General features: G+C 38.1%; 2 long non-coding RNA genes across 5 annotated transcripts in view; one reads left to right on the top strand and one right to left on the bottom strand.

Moving 5' to 3' along the window:
* Positions 1-450: 450 nt before the first annotated feature.
* On the bottom strand, positions 451-1,932 carry LOC108351363 (uncharacterized). Its single transcript, XR_001838634.3, has 3 exons — positions 1,789-1,932; positions 883-979; positions 451-608 (listed from the first exon to the last, which is right to left on the bottom strand). It is a non-coding gene; the product is annotated as an uncharacterized LOC108351363 (long non-coding RNA).
* A 71-nt stretch (positions 1,933-2,003) lies between these two features.
* LOC108351227 (uncharacterized) overlaps positions 2,004-13,012 on the top strand; it is a 40,105-nt gene continuing 29,096 nt past the window's right edge. For 2 of the 4 annotated variants that reach the window (XR_010052639.1, XR_001838389.3), the window contains exon 1: positions 2,004-2,211. This is a non-coding gene — a long non-coding RNA (uncharacterized LOC108351227). Of the gene's footprint in view, positions 2,212-10,886; positions 11,832-13,012 lie in introns of those variants that run through there. The other 2 variants (XR_001838388.3, XR_010052638.1) reach the window with 2 other exon arrangements.

Below are 13,012 nucleotides of genomic sequence, written 5' to 3'. Positions count from 1 at the left end.
TAGGGTATTAAAGCCCATACCCACAGTGACACACCTAGTCCAACAAGTCCACACCTAGTCCAACAGGCCACACTTTCTAATTAGTGCCACTCCCTGGGCAAAGCCTATACAAACCATAACATTCCACTCCCTGGCCCCCATAGGCTTGTTCAAACATATGAGTCTCTGGGGGACATATCTAAACATTAGAGGTTCAATTACAGGAAGATCTTCATATAAGATTACCTTTTTCTTTTTTTTGGGGGGGGGGCTCGAGGTTTCCCTTAGCTCTTTTTTTTTTTCTTTTGGAGCTGGGGACTGAACCCAGGGCCTTGTGGTTGCTAGGCAAGCGCTCTACCGCTGAGCTAAATCCCCAACCCCTCCCTCAGCTCTTAAAGTGTCGATTTATTACTAATTTCAAGTGCTTCTAAACATAGACACTTACTTTGCCAAAGCCAAAAAGAAATGCAATTTCTCCAGAAAATATATTGTAATTATATATAACATAATCATGGGAGTATGCACCAACATTCTTCTAAAAATGTTTACCATCAAATCACAGTTCATGATTGCATGGAAGCATGGTACAAGATATGAACATCAGGAGAAAACAATCTTGGAGAGTCTCTCTGTAACAGACAATGACAAGGGAATTAGAGAACATATATAATTTACTGATCATCTAGTTTGTGAATGAGTATAGCAGAAAGATTTGGGGAACAGACAGTAGCGTTAATGAAGAAAAGAAAATGATAAGTTCCAAAATATTTTTAAGTATAAGACACAGATATTTTTCAAAATGAAGGGGAAGAAAGTGTCTTAGTTATTTTCCTATTTCAAGCAAAAGACATTATGACTAAGGCAACTTATAAAAGGGAACATTTGATTGGAATGCTTGCTTACAGTTTCAGAGGGTTAGTCCAAGATCACCATGGTGGGGAACAACATATCAAGCAGGCAGGCATGATGCTGGAACAGTAGCTAAGAGCTTACATCTGATCTGCAAGCAGGGGGCAGAGAGAGGATGACACACAGAGTGTGTGCATGTGCATGCGTGCGTGTGTGCGCGCACGCAGACACACACACACACACGCATGCATGCACACACACACACATGCACGCATGCACACACACAAACATACACACACACACGCATGCACACACACGCATGCACACACACACGCATGCACACACACACGCATGCACGCAGACACACACACACGCATGCACGCATGCACACACACACGCATGTATGCATGCACACACACACAAACATACACACACACACACACACACACACACACACACACACACACACACAGTGTTACATATACTTCCTCTATGATATACTGCCTCCCTAGCCAGGCCAGTCAAGTCTGAAGTGCAACCCTTGAGAAGCTATGATCCATAAATAAAGTATTTTTTTCCATCCACTGATTTATTTTGAAGATTTGTTATGGTAAGAGAAAACTGACTAATTTATATCAATAATCAAAACTTGTTTATCTTAGTGTGAGTGACCATATGTTTGCCTTTAGAAAAAAGTCAGTCTAGCAGTTTAGAAAATTTTGCCAAGACTTTGAAGACTCACTGTGCAGATAGAACCCAGAGAGGAATCAAAACAGAGCAGAATCTCTGACCTGTCCAGGTGTTCTAGGACTCCATTGACCATAATTTTTGTAGATGATTTCCAGTGTCAACATTAAATGGTAACTTTTTTCTTCTAAAGTAAAACAATGGCTTTAGTAAATGAAACACCCACATATTTGGCTTTGTGGAGTTTTCTTAAGTATTTCAAAACAGACTTACTTAGATAATAAATGTGGAGCTTTAAAGGGAACATATTTAAGCAACATGAAATAAGGATTTTTAAATTATTCCATGATTTATCTTTCTTTTTTAGTACGGCCTCTCCATAAATGTATTCTTTCTGCCTCTACTTCCAAACGTCCCAAGATTATGAGTATGTCACAATAGTAAGTCAAAGTTCCATACTTTTATCAATGTGCACTCATAATAGTAGCGAGCTGATGACTCTTTTTGTTCAGCTTCACACAACCCAGAGTCACCTGGGAGTAGGGAACTTCAATTGAAGAACTGCTCTGTGGGGCATTTTCTTGATCAGTGGTTGAGGGAACGGCATGCCTTTGGTGGTAGCCGGTAGCGGCACCCCTAGCCAGGTGATCTAGGGGTTATGAGAGAGCAGGCTGGCAAGCCGTGTGAGAAAAAGCAGTAAGTACATTTTTCCCGGGCCTGGGCCTCAGTTCCTGTCTTCAGTGTCTGCCTCAGCTTCTGTCGCTGATTTGGTCATATCCTTTATCACAGTAATAGAGAGCAAATTAGGACAAGTAGCAAGTAAACAATAAGGAAGTGCAAAGACGAAACGCACTTGTTGCTCATTCTACAGTCCTTTCCTCAGAGGACTCTGTCTTAAATGTTCCTGTTTCATTTCTTGGGTGGTTACCTCCATTACCCAAAGTACTCTAAAAAGGTTCTCTTTATCCTTTATTTCTGAATATAACAGCTTTACAAATCATGCATTAACTTTCCACGTGGTAGGGGAAGGCTTTTCTGAGGCTTTGTGGTCACAAAACTGAATTTTCCTGCTCTTTTCTTCCAGTCTTTTTACTATTTGAAAATGAAATATCTTTTCAATAAGGAAACTTTTCTGTTTCGTTACTGTTACAGTTTGAAGGTGTGTTGGTGTGAACACTCGGTTTCTAAGTTGTGGCTCTGTTTTGTGAAATTATGGTGCATGCCGGGAGGAAATAGGGCTGGTCCAGGCTCGTCACTGGGAAAGGCCTTTGACTTGCTCCACTTCCGGCCAGAGCTGCTTTCTGTCAGTGTGAGCAGCTGCCTCCTACCCCTTATGATCTGTACCTGGTACCATGTGATGTATAACCTCTGCCACAATGGATTGTAACCTCCCAAACATGAGTCTAAATAAATACTTAGTCCCTCAAGTTGCTTCTGTCAAGAACTAGTACACTGGCCAGTCATAAATAGCTTATAATTATACTTCTTTATTTATTCTCCAAGATTCTGACTCTCATCGTATCGTGTTTGTTTTCGTTGAATGCAGGATTCTCTAATTGTCTTAGTGTACACTGTTCACTTTTGCCAAGCTTTTCTTTTCCAGAACCCCCCCCTCCCAACCCAGATGCTTTCTAGATCTGTCTCCCAGATGTTATACAGTGAAATCCATGCACTGAAATTCTCTCAGGGCCTCTGTTTTGAGAGTTTCCTGTATCCCTCTTGCCGGGTTTAACTGCTTGGCTTGCTAAGTTACACTTCTGAAACTAACTCCACAGATCCTATAGAACATCCGCTTTCTTCATTCTGCGTGTCTGAGAGATGATTTCTTATTCACCTTCCACATTTAGCTATCAACTCCATCAGCGGGACATAAAACGAAAAACATTGTCCATTGAAATATGTCTATAGTCTACCTTTCAGCTATATAGAGTTTCTAGTATTTGTTACACATTATCTCTAGAAATGTGTCTTATCTGTAGAAAAAGTATACTTTCTTTCAATTTATGCTACTCAGAAATTTCAAAATTGTTTATATTGGAGAGGTTTTCTCCTCTGCATTTAAGCTATGGCCTCCTAGTTAGACAAGACTTCTACCATTGTACAAATGAACTACCCATGCCGAAATCTCCTCTTATTTTGTCATTTTGAAGCAAGGTCTTACTACATTTCTCAGACTAGACTTGAAATCTATAGACAAAATATTTTAAACTTTATAATCCCTCTGCATACAAACTGCCCATAAAAACCATCAGCTGGAAGACTTAGTTTTATAGACGATGAGAAAAGCCACAGATGTTTTGCACTTGATGACTTGTGTTCTTTATCTTTGAAGATTTCTCTCTTATTTTTTGCTTGTTCTCTGTTCTTAATTTCTTGCTTTGAAAACTTAAGCTGGGACTAGAGCAGGGGCTTAGTGGTTAAGAGCACTGGCTGCTATTCCAGATGACTTTAGAACTCCAGAACCTCCATAACAGCTGAGATGTCTGAAATTCAGCTTCCAGTGGATTTGATTCCCTCTTTTGGTCACTATAGGAATTATGTGTATGTAGTATATAGAAATACGTGGACACAAAACGCCCATACATATAAAATAAAAATGGAATATCAAATATAAAAATAAGAAGCTATTTTTTTTTCTGAGAGTTTTGAGCAGCTTTTGAGGAAGTGGGTCTTGGTGTATATATTGAAAAAGGTAGAAAATAATAGTGTAGTGATATTTGACATAGCCTATGAAATGCATGACAACAAATGAATCAATGGAAATTGAAGACTGCATAAAATTGTTTTTTATATAAAAGGGTATTTTTGCAAACAATTAATTGATGTGATTGATGGTTCACAAAATGTATTAGGTTATACTTAAATGGAGGTCAACCCAGAAATAATTTTTTTCTTTTTTTTAAATATTGCTTACAGTTTTTACTGAATTTTTTAAATTTACATTTCAAGTTATTCCCTTTCCTTGTCATAAGTCTCCTATCCTAGTCCCCTCTCCTTCTTCTATGAGGGTGATCCCCCTCCAAAACCATCCCCATTCTCTGCCCCCTGACATTCCCCTGCACTGGGGGGGTCCAGCCTTGGCAAGAACAAGGGCTTCTCCTCCCATTGGTACCCAACAAGGCCTCTGTTATACATGCAGCTGGAGCCATGGTTCTGTCCATGTGCTGTGTTTGGGTGGTGGTTTAGTCCCTGGGAGCTCTAGTTGGTTGGTTGAAGGGCTGCAAACCCCTTCAGTTCCTTCAATCCTTTCTCTAACTCCTCCAAGAAATATATTTTTAACTGTGAGAAAATAGCATGGGGAAGAGGAGCAGGGGAGTGGCATAATGAAAGTGCCTGAAAGAATGAGGCGCATGCCTGTTTATGATGATGTTATGGAGCCAGGAGATTAAAGTAATGAGGCAAGAGCAAGCAAAACAGACAGAAGGCTTTGTGCTTTTGATTCCATGTTGCCTAATAATGCTACACTTTTCACTACTTACAGAATCTCAACAAACTTCTGATATTCTTTCCACTCATGCTGTTGTTTGGGCAAAAGGCCATTATCTCTTTTAATCTTCAAATCACTTTCTGCAAACATTTCAATTCTTGCTTAACTGTCAACTTCCTTTATTCCTTTCCTTCAAGTCTCTGATGAAAGTAGAATTACTTGTCCCTATTAAATAATATTTCCCATTTTCAGAATATCTATTATTAATACCCACATCTGTATTTATTGTTATTTATTCTGAACCCATTTTCTGCAGAGTTCCACTGAGAGGCATTCTGCATTATTCACTCATCATTTTGAAAATCATTGTGAAAGGGAGGTTGGGCAGCAATGGCAAAGTAGGTGTTGTGTAAGTCAATGTCTTTGCGACCTCCTGGATGATTTAAACAGAATAAAAGACACAGCATGTAATTGGATTATACTGCACCAATTGGACAAGCTGAGGCTCAATCATTGCCTTCCAAATATAGTCTGCGTTCTGAGCTGTCGAATCAGGATTTATCAAGCTTAGTGATATAAAGTAAATTCCAATTATCCACGCGAGGCCTATATTCTCCATAAAAGTGAGGAGTCATAAATCAACCAGAAAGCATTCACTATAACTCGATTTCCTAGACCATAAGTTGTAGTGCATATAATCAGGTTTCAATTAAGGACGGAGAAACAAGAAGAGCCATTACCTAAATATAAATGCTTCCGTATTTACCTTTCCACAGATAACTTATAGGTTGAAAGGGAAAAATAGCATTCAACTTTATGAAACTCACTTACAGAAATTTGAATATGAATGGAGAACAACAGAACACTTATAGAGATTATAATTAATAAAATATATACATTGTAAGACATGAACTTTTCTTAAATGTAAATTGACTTAATTTTTATTTAAATATTTATTTAGCCTGTATCAGTGTCTCTGTTTCTCTCTCTCTCTCTCTCTCTCTCTCTCTCTCTCTCTCTCTCTGTGTTTGTGTGTGTGTGTGTGTGTGTGTGTGTGTGTGTGTGTGTGTGTACACTTCAGGGACCTGAGGTTGAGCTGGCACTTTCTGTTCAGAGATCAAGCATTGGTTATCTTGTAAGTCTTGCTGCAGGAGCATTTAACTCCTTAGCCACTTTCTTGGTCTGTAAGTTGATATTTTCTACTCAGCTCCTTGAAATGTTATTACTACCAATTTACATTTCAAATATCATATTAGATATGTAGATATGTCTATGTATCTACATATACAAATGAAGAGACTTAATAAACATTCATTTCAAATTACTCATGCAAATTAACATCTAGAGTTTTCCTAATATCTTTTGATTCTTCTTTTGCTTTTCTGTCTTCTCTATTCCCAGTAAAGAAACCACTTTACAGAAATTAACAATTCTCATCTACTCACTATGTGTTTTTATTTATTAGAAAACATAGCATTAAGTTTTATTATAGCATATTCAAAACAAAATTTGCTTTTGTTGGTCCTGTTTACCACTTCTCCCAATCCTTTCTTTTCTTAAACTTCCACCTAGTAGCATCCTTTCTACTGCCCTCTCATATGTGTCCTATCTACGACATCACTATCAGCGACTTCTAAATCCTCTTGGTCCCCTCTCATTGTCTTCTATGTGGTTTCATAGACTTTACCAACTTTCACACTCCCTATTTACACAAACACACATACACAGAGGTGGGGGGTTCTAAGGAAAATTAGCATCCAAATGTGAGGGAGAACTCTGAATTTATTTATTTATTTATTTATTTATTTATTTATTTATTCACTCATTCATTCATTCAGTCAATCAGTCTTTCTGAGCCTGTGTTATTTTACCTACCACATTTTTTCATATTTATCTATTTTCCTAAAAATTTCTTTTCTCAGAGGCTAAGTAAAATTACACTGTTCACTTATACTATATGTCTATTGGTAAACATTTAGGTTGGCTTTATTTCCTCATTATTATAAACGTAGTGGAAAAAGATAAACATGGATGGAGTAGTGTAGCTGGGCCATTTGGCATGGTTATTTTTGTGTTGTGGGGAGCTATCACTAACAATGAATGCCTCTTCTCAGAGTCTCACAGACACATGGTGTTATTTGTTTTCTTGGCCTCCAGGGTAGGGTGGGGACAGCACACAGCTCAGGTCAACTCTACAGAGACTTGAAGCCCAGGAATGGGGAGACCTGGTTGTGGGGCGGGGCTGGTTGGTGAGGTGGGGCTGTGGTGGGGTGGGGTTGGTGGTGAGGTGGGGCTAGTGGTGGTTTGGGTGAGGGGTAGGTAGGGGCATAAGGACTGGACTGTAAAAAAGATTAAAGACAATTTAAAGAAAAAAAAGTGATTTGTTCCTGACTGACACTCCCTTAAAGAAAACTCATTCTCTATTTGCAACTGGCTATCAACTAAAGATAGCTCCTGAGTTAGGGAAGAAGGTATGTCCATGCCTGTCATCTTTAAGACCCCATCTAATGCAGACCCACGTGGGCCCTGTGCATGCTCTCAGTTGCTATGAGTTCATATGTTTATCACTCCGGTTGTTTCTGGAAGTTGGTATTCCTTTGGAATCTCCTGTTCCCCCTGGCTTTTATACTCTTTCATCCCCTTTTCACTAGAGTTCACTTAGCCTTATTCCTCGAAGGGAGGATATTTAAGTGAAATATCTCATTTAGAGCTAAGTGGTCAAGGTCCACTGTCAAGCAGCAGGTCTCTATTTTTGTCTCCTCTGCCACAGGAAGAAGCTTCTTTAATGATGGTTGAGCAAGATTTGAATCTATGAGTATAGCAGTGTTGCTAGGGTCATTTTGTTGCTACATTCTTTTAGCAGAACAGCAGTATTTGCTTTTCCTTTAGGTTGCTATCTAGACTCAAGTTCGTGGCCACAAAAGGAGTGTCAGGTATGGGTACCAACTCTTGGATTGGGTCTTACTTCACATTAGATGTTAGATGGTTACTCCCATCAGCTTTGTGCCGCTATTGCACCTGTGTATCCTTCAGACAGGTCATCACTGTAGATCAGAGTTTATATTTGGCTTTGTATTTACATTTCTCCTTTGGTAGTTTGCAGAGTACTTTCCGGTACCACAAACACTAGCAGCAGTTCGACTTCTTTATGTTTAATGAGTTGTATAGGTCTTTAGCAACAGGGCCTTACCAACAATTTGTAGAGAGTCACCAATAAACTTTGAAATGGTGTACCTTTCAGAAAACAAAAAGAGCAATGTCTTTCTAGTATGATGTATTAGGTTTATCCTAATATAATTGTTGTAGAATCTACACCAGCATGCACACTTGAATGTGTGACATTGATAGGTAAAATTCACCGCCTCATGGAACATATTGTTTATCCTTTCTTATCAGAAGAGTGGTTTCAACAGTTGGCAGAAATTCTTTCCTTCTCATTCACTAGATCAATAATAGCTAGTCATTTATAGTAGAGGCTGGATGAGAATATATCTCCTTAGACATTTCTAAGAAAATCCTTACCATGGAAAATACCATACTATATTATACCATGGAAAATATTTTACTGTAAATAGATACACACAAAGATTGTTTCTCTTTTTTAGTTGTATTTGATATTTAATTGAATACAAATAGCTTGAAATATAAAAATTAATCAAATATAATTGTCATTTCTTTTTTGTGTGATTTATGTTTTTTATTGGATATTTTCTTTATTTACATTTCAAATGTTACTACCCCTTTACCGATTTGTCCTCTGGAATCCCCCTATCCCTTCCTCATTCCCCTGCCTCTATGAGAGTGCTCCCCCACCCACCCATCCACTCCCTCCCATCTTCCCACCCTGGCATTCCCTTATACAGGGTCATTGAGCCTTCACATGGCCAAGGGCCTCTCCTCTCACTGATGCCCAATAAGGCCATCCTCTGCTACATATGCAGCTAGAGCCATGGATCCCTCCCTGTGTACTCTTTGGTTGGTAGTTTAGTCTCTGGGAGCTCTGAGGTTTCTGGTTGGTTGATATTGTTATTCTTCCTATGGGGTTGAAAACCCCTTCAGTTCCTTCAGTCCTTTTCCTAACTCCTCCATTGGGGGCCCTATTTTCAGTCCAATGGTTGGTTGAGAGCGTCTGACTCTGTATTAGGATCTGGCAGAGCCTCTCAGGAGACAGTGACATCAGGCTTCTGTCAGCATGCACTTCTTGGCATCCACAATGTTGTCTGGGTTTGGTGACAGTATATGGGATGGATGCCCAAGTGGGGCCATCTCTGGATGACCTTTCCCTCAATCTCTGCTCCATACTTTGTATTTCCTCCTGTGAATATTTTGTTCTCCCTTCTACCAAAGACTGAAGCATCCACTCGTTGGTCTTCCATGGAAAATTTATATTGGAGATTTATTGAGAAAATTTCAATTGAAGAGTTTAAATTAAAGCTCAATCTTTTCAAAGCTCCATGTATGTGCCTCAACACAGAACCTTTATCTGATCTCTCCTGAGTGACATAATCAGATGAGGGGCTTGGATTAACTTCACTGAACTTAGAGACCTAAGAAAAGATTCTAGGTAGTGCTGGGCATGAACAGGAATCTCCTCTCAGGTCAAATTTCCTCGAGGACATTTGAAAAACCATGTCAAAAGGAGACAGAATAATGAAGTTCAAAATGTATTATTTTTTTAAATAAAATAGTTTTATTTTACTTAATTAATTGAAATGCAAATTGAATTAAAATAGTCCATGTTTTTTTTTGGGGGGGGGGCTCCAACTGGATTCATTTAGCCAAGAACTTGATTTGATGTTACCATTCCTAATACTGAAAGCTTCATTTGCTAATGTCCAGTTGGTACTCTCTCCTTATTATTTGGTTAACTCCATTTATATCAGCTTCATATATGTAAATATTTTAGAAAGCTTCTACTATACTGTGATTCCATATAACCACTCAAATAGTTCTTAGTTTTAGCCGTGCTTTCTCATACTTCCTCCCCACCCTCTCTTCCTTCCTCCCTCTTGTTTAATCCTCCTTTGCTTGGTAGATATCCACTGTTGCCAACATCACTTCCTGAATAAGTTGTCATTTTTTCTAGTGCATATTTTTGATGAATGGACAGAGCTACGTGAGTTTATTTCAGGTTCCTCTATACAGTCCTATCCCATTGGTCTCCATGTATCATTCTGTCTTTTTCACAATATAGCTCTGTACCATAATTTGAAATCAGGCACTGTGGTATCTCTAATATGGTCTTTTCTACTTAGTTCCGCATGATTATGTTAGTCTATTATGTGTCCATATAAATTTTTGGACTTTTTTCTAATTCTATAATAATAGCTTTAAATGAGACATTGATTTCCCCTTTATAAGGTGAATCCATTTCAATTATTTTCGTATTTGTCAATATTTTAGGAAACTTCTGTGATAGGTTTCTATGTAGCTTTCTAACAACCTTTAATGTAATTGTCCCTCCTAATATTCCCTTCTTTACCTTCTCTCTTATCTTCCTCCCTACATAATCCTCATATTCTAGTTTTCCCTTTCTCTACAACATTATACCCTACTTCCTCTTCCTTGAAGGTGCCTCCTCCTTCCATTTGGTGCCTTGTTAGCTACCTAATCTCTGAGGTTATTCAGATTGAAACATCCATCTTGACAGCTTAAAAGCTAACAAGTACATATAAGAGAAAACATGCAATATTTGTAATTGTTGTCTGAGTTACCTCCCTCAGGATGATCCATACAATATCCATGTACCTGCAAATTTCCTAATTTCATTTTTAATAGATGAATAATAATCCATTGTGTAAATGTACCATGTATTCATTACCCATTTATCAGATATTGGAGACCTAGGCTTTTTCAAATTTCTTGCCAGACAGCTTAAGCCATCTTAAGTAACAAAGTAAAATCTTCAATGGCAAGAACGGGTTACATCTTGTTGAGTTGTTAGCAAACAGGGACCCAAATATCCTGATCCCTCAATATCACGGCCTATTGCCAAGGCTATTGGTTATTCTCCATAACCTGATGGTAAGGCTCTTTTGCTGAAAATACTACTTACTTCCAACATTGAACATGGAAGAATAGAGCTGGTGTTCATCTAGAATCTTTGCCTTTACTGAATAGCTTTCATGCTCCAAATATACTTTGCAAACTACTGGGGAAGAAAAATAATTATCAGTGTTTTCCACTTCTGTGGTTTGAATAAAAAAAATGGTCCCATAGATTCATGAGTTTGAATGCTTGTTCCATAGAGAATGGCATGATTAGGAGGTTTGGCCTTGTTAGAGTAGGTATTGGCCTTAATGGAGGAAGTGTGTTACTCTAGAGGCAGGCTTCGAGATCTCATATATGGTCAGGCTAGGACTAGTGTGAAACACGCTGCCTGTAGATCAAGATGTGGAACTCTCAGCTCCTCTCTCACCATGTCTGTGTACATGCTGTCATCCTTCCTACTATAAGGATAATCAACTGAACCTCTGACTATAAGCCAGGCTCAATTAAATGTCTTCCTTTTAAGAGTTATCATGGTTATGGTGTTTTTTCACAGCAATAAAACTGTAACTAAGAGATCCCATTAGAAACTGTAACCTACAACAGTGACTGTAGGCTTCTATTTGTTTTAAAGTTTACTTTTAATAAGGGTTCTCAGGCACTGCATCCCCCTTCTAGCCCACCATCCAATGGTAGGGGAGAAAGGGTGGTTAAATAGGGCAAGGGGATGTGGACCTGTTTAGAAGTAGTTCTCTGGGTCAATTCCAATCTCAGGATACTGGTAGTTCAGTTCAGTGTGTCAGGATATGAAGCACAAAGCAGCAGCATGATCCAGCAGAAATAGACAGCTCAATGAAGTGAAGATCAGCAAAGATGAAGATGACTAACACAGCATTGCAAGGTTAGCTATGTAAGCACGCTGTCTCTGTCTATTGACTCTTTTTTATATTTTCTTTAGATATCACATGACTTCCCGTGGGTCTTGCCTCAGAAAACCAAACCAAACCAACCAACCAACCAACCAAACAAGAACCCAAAAAACCAAAAGCAAAATAATCAAGAAAAAAACATGTGAGTCTTCCTCAGGAAAACACCACATGAGGTTGTATCACATGATAAAACCATAAATTCCCACTTTAAGTGGCCTCTGCGCAGTATATACTAGTGCCATAGTGGCATAAATATTTTGAAAATTACCACCATTTTTATTGTTTTCATGACTTAATTCATGAGATAGAACCCAAATCTCAAAATGCTAAATTAGCAAAAAACTTAAGAATAGATAGATAGGCCAAAGGCCCTAGGGTAAAACCTACTACTCTTATTCTGCTAAAAAACATAACAATAAAATTACTCCTAAGGACATATTCCTAAACCTATAGATCAGCACATCGCTCAACTGTAAACAGAGAATCTTTTATTTTTTTGAGTATAAATGGCAATTACCACAAAGACCCATCATTGAACAATGTGAAGAAAATGGGATTTTTGCTTGTAGGGTAAAATTTTTTAAAAAAGAGAACATTAAGTTGGGTGGAGAGTTAAGTGGGGAGAATCTGGGAGAAATTGGAAGAAAAAGTAATATGATCAAAAAATATTTGCTTGAACTTTTCAAATAAAAATCAATTGATTATAAAATCATGTGATTAGAATTTTGATGTGCATTATACTTAAACTATAGATGACTTTTTGTAATCCAATCGTTGTTTTCAATGTAACTTCTGTCAGTCCAGCACTCTTGAAGTCTTTTCATTCCATGAAGATTATCAAACAGTTTAGAATATGTTTTATTGTATTGCCTCAAACTCTTCTAGGTTTCTCTGGGGTCTGTCATACAATCCCGCTTCATTTCTCCTATCATTTGGGTCTTCATGTCTTTTGGTTGCATTGGCTAGATGTTTGTCAATCTCTTTTACTTATTTGGAAGAAGCAACCCTTTGATAGGTATTACACATTTTGTTTTAATTTCCATTTCATTAATCTCTCCCCTACTCCTGACGTTTTTGTTCTCATTTGGTTTCTTGTTTAAAAGACTTAAATTTTATCCATCATTAATTTTATTTGAGATCTTTCTTACTGTGA

This window comes from Rattus norvegicus, chromosome 6, assembly GCF_036323735.1.
Source record: "Rattus norvegicus strain BN/NHsdMcwi chromosome 6, GRCr8, whole genome shotgun sequence".
Classification (NCBI taxonomy): domain Eukaryota; kingdom Metazoa; phylum Chordata; class Mammalia; order Rodentia; family Muridae; genus Rattus; species Rattus norvegicus.
This window is presented reverse-complemented; position numbering and strand designations above follow the sequence as displayed.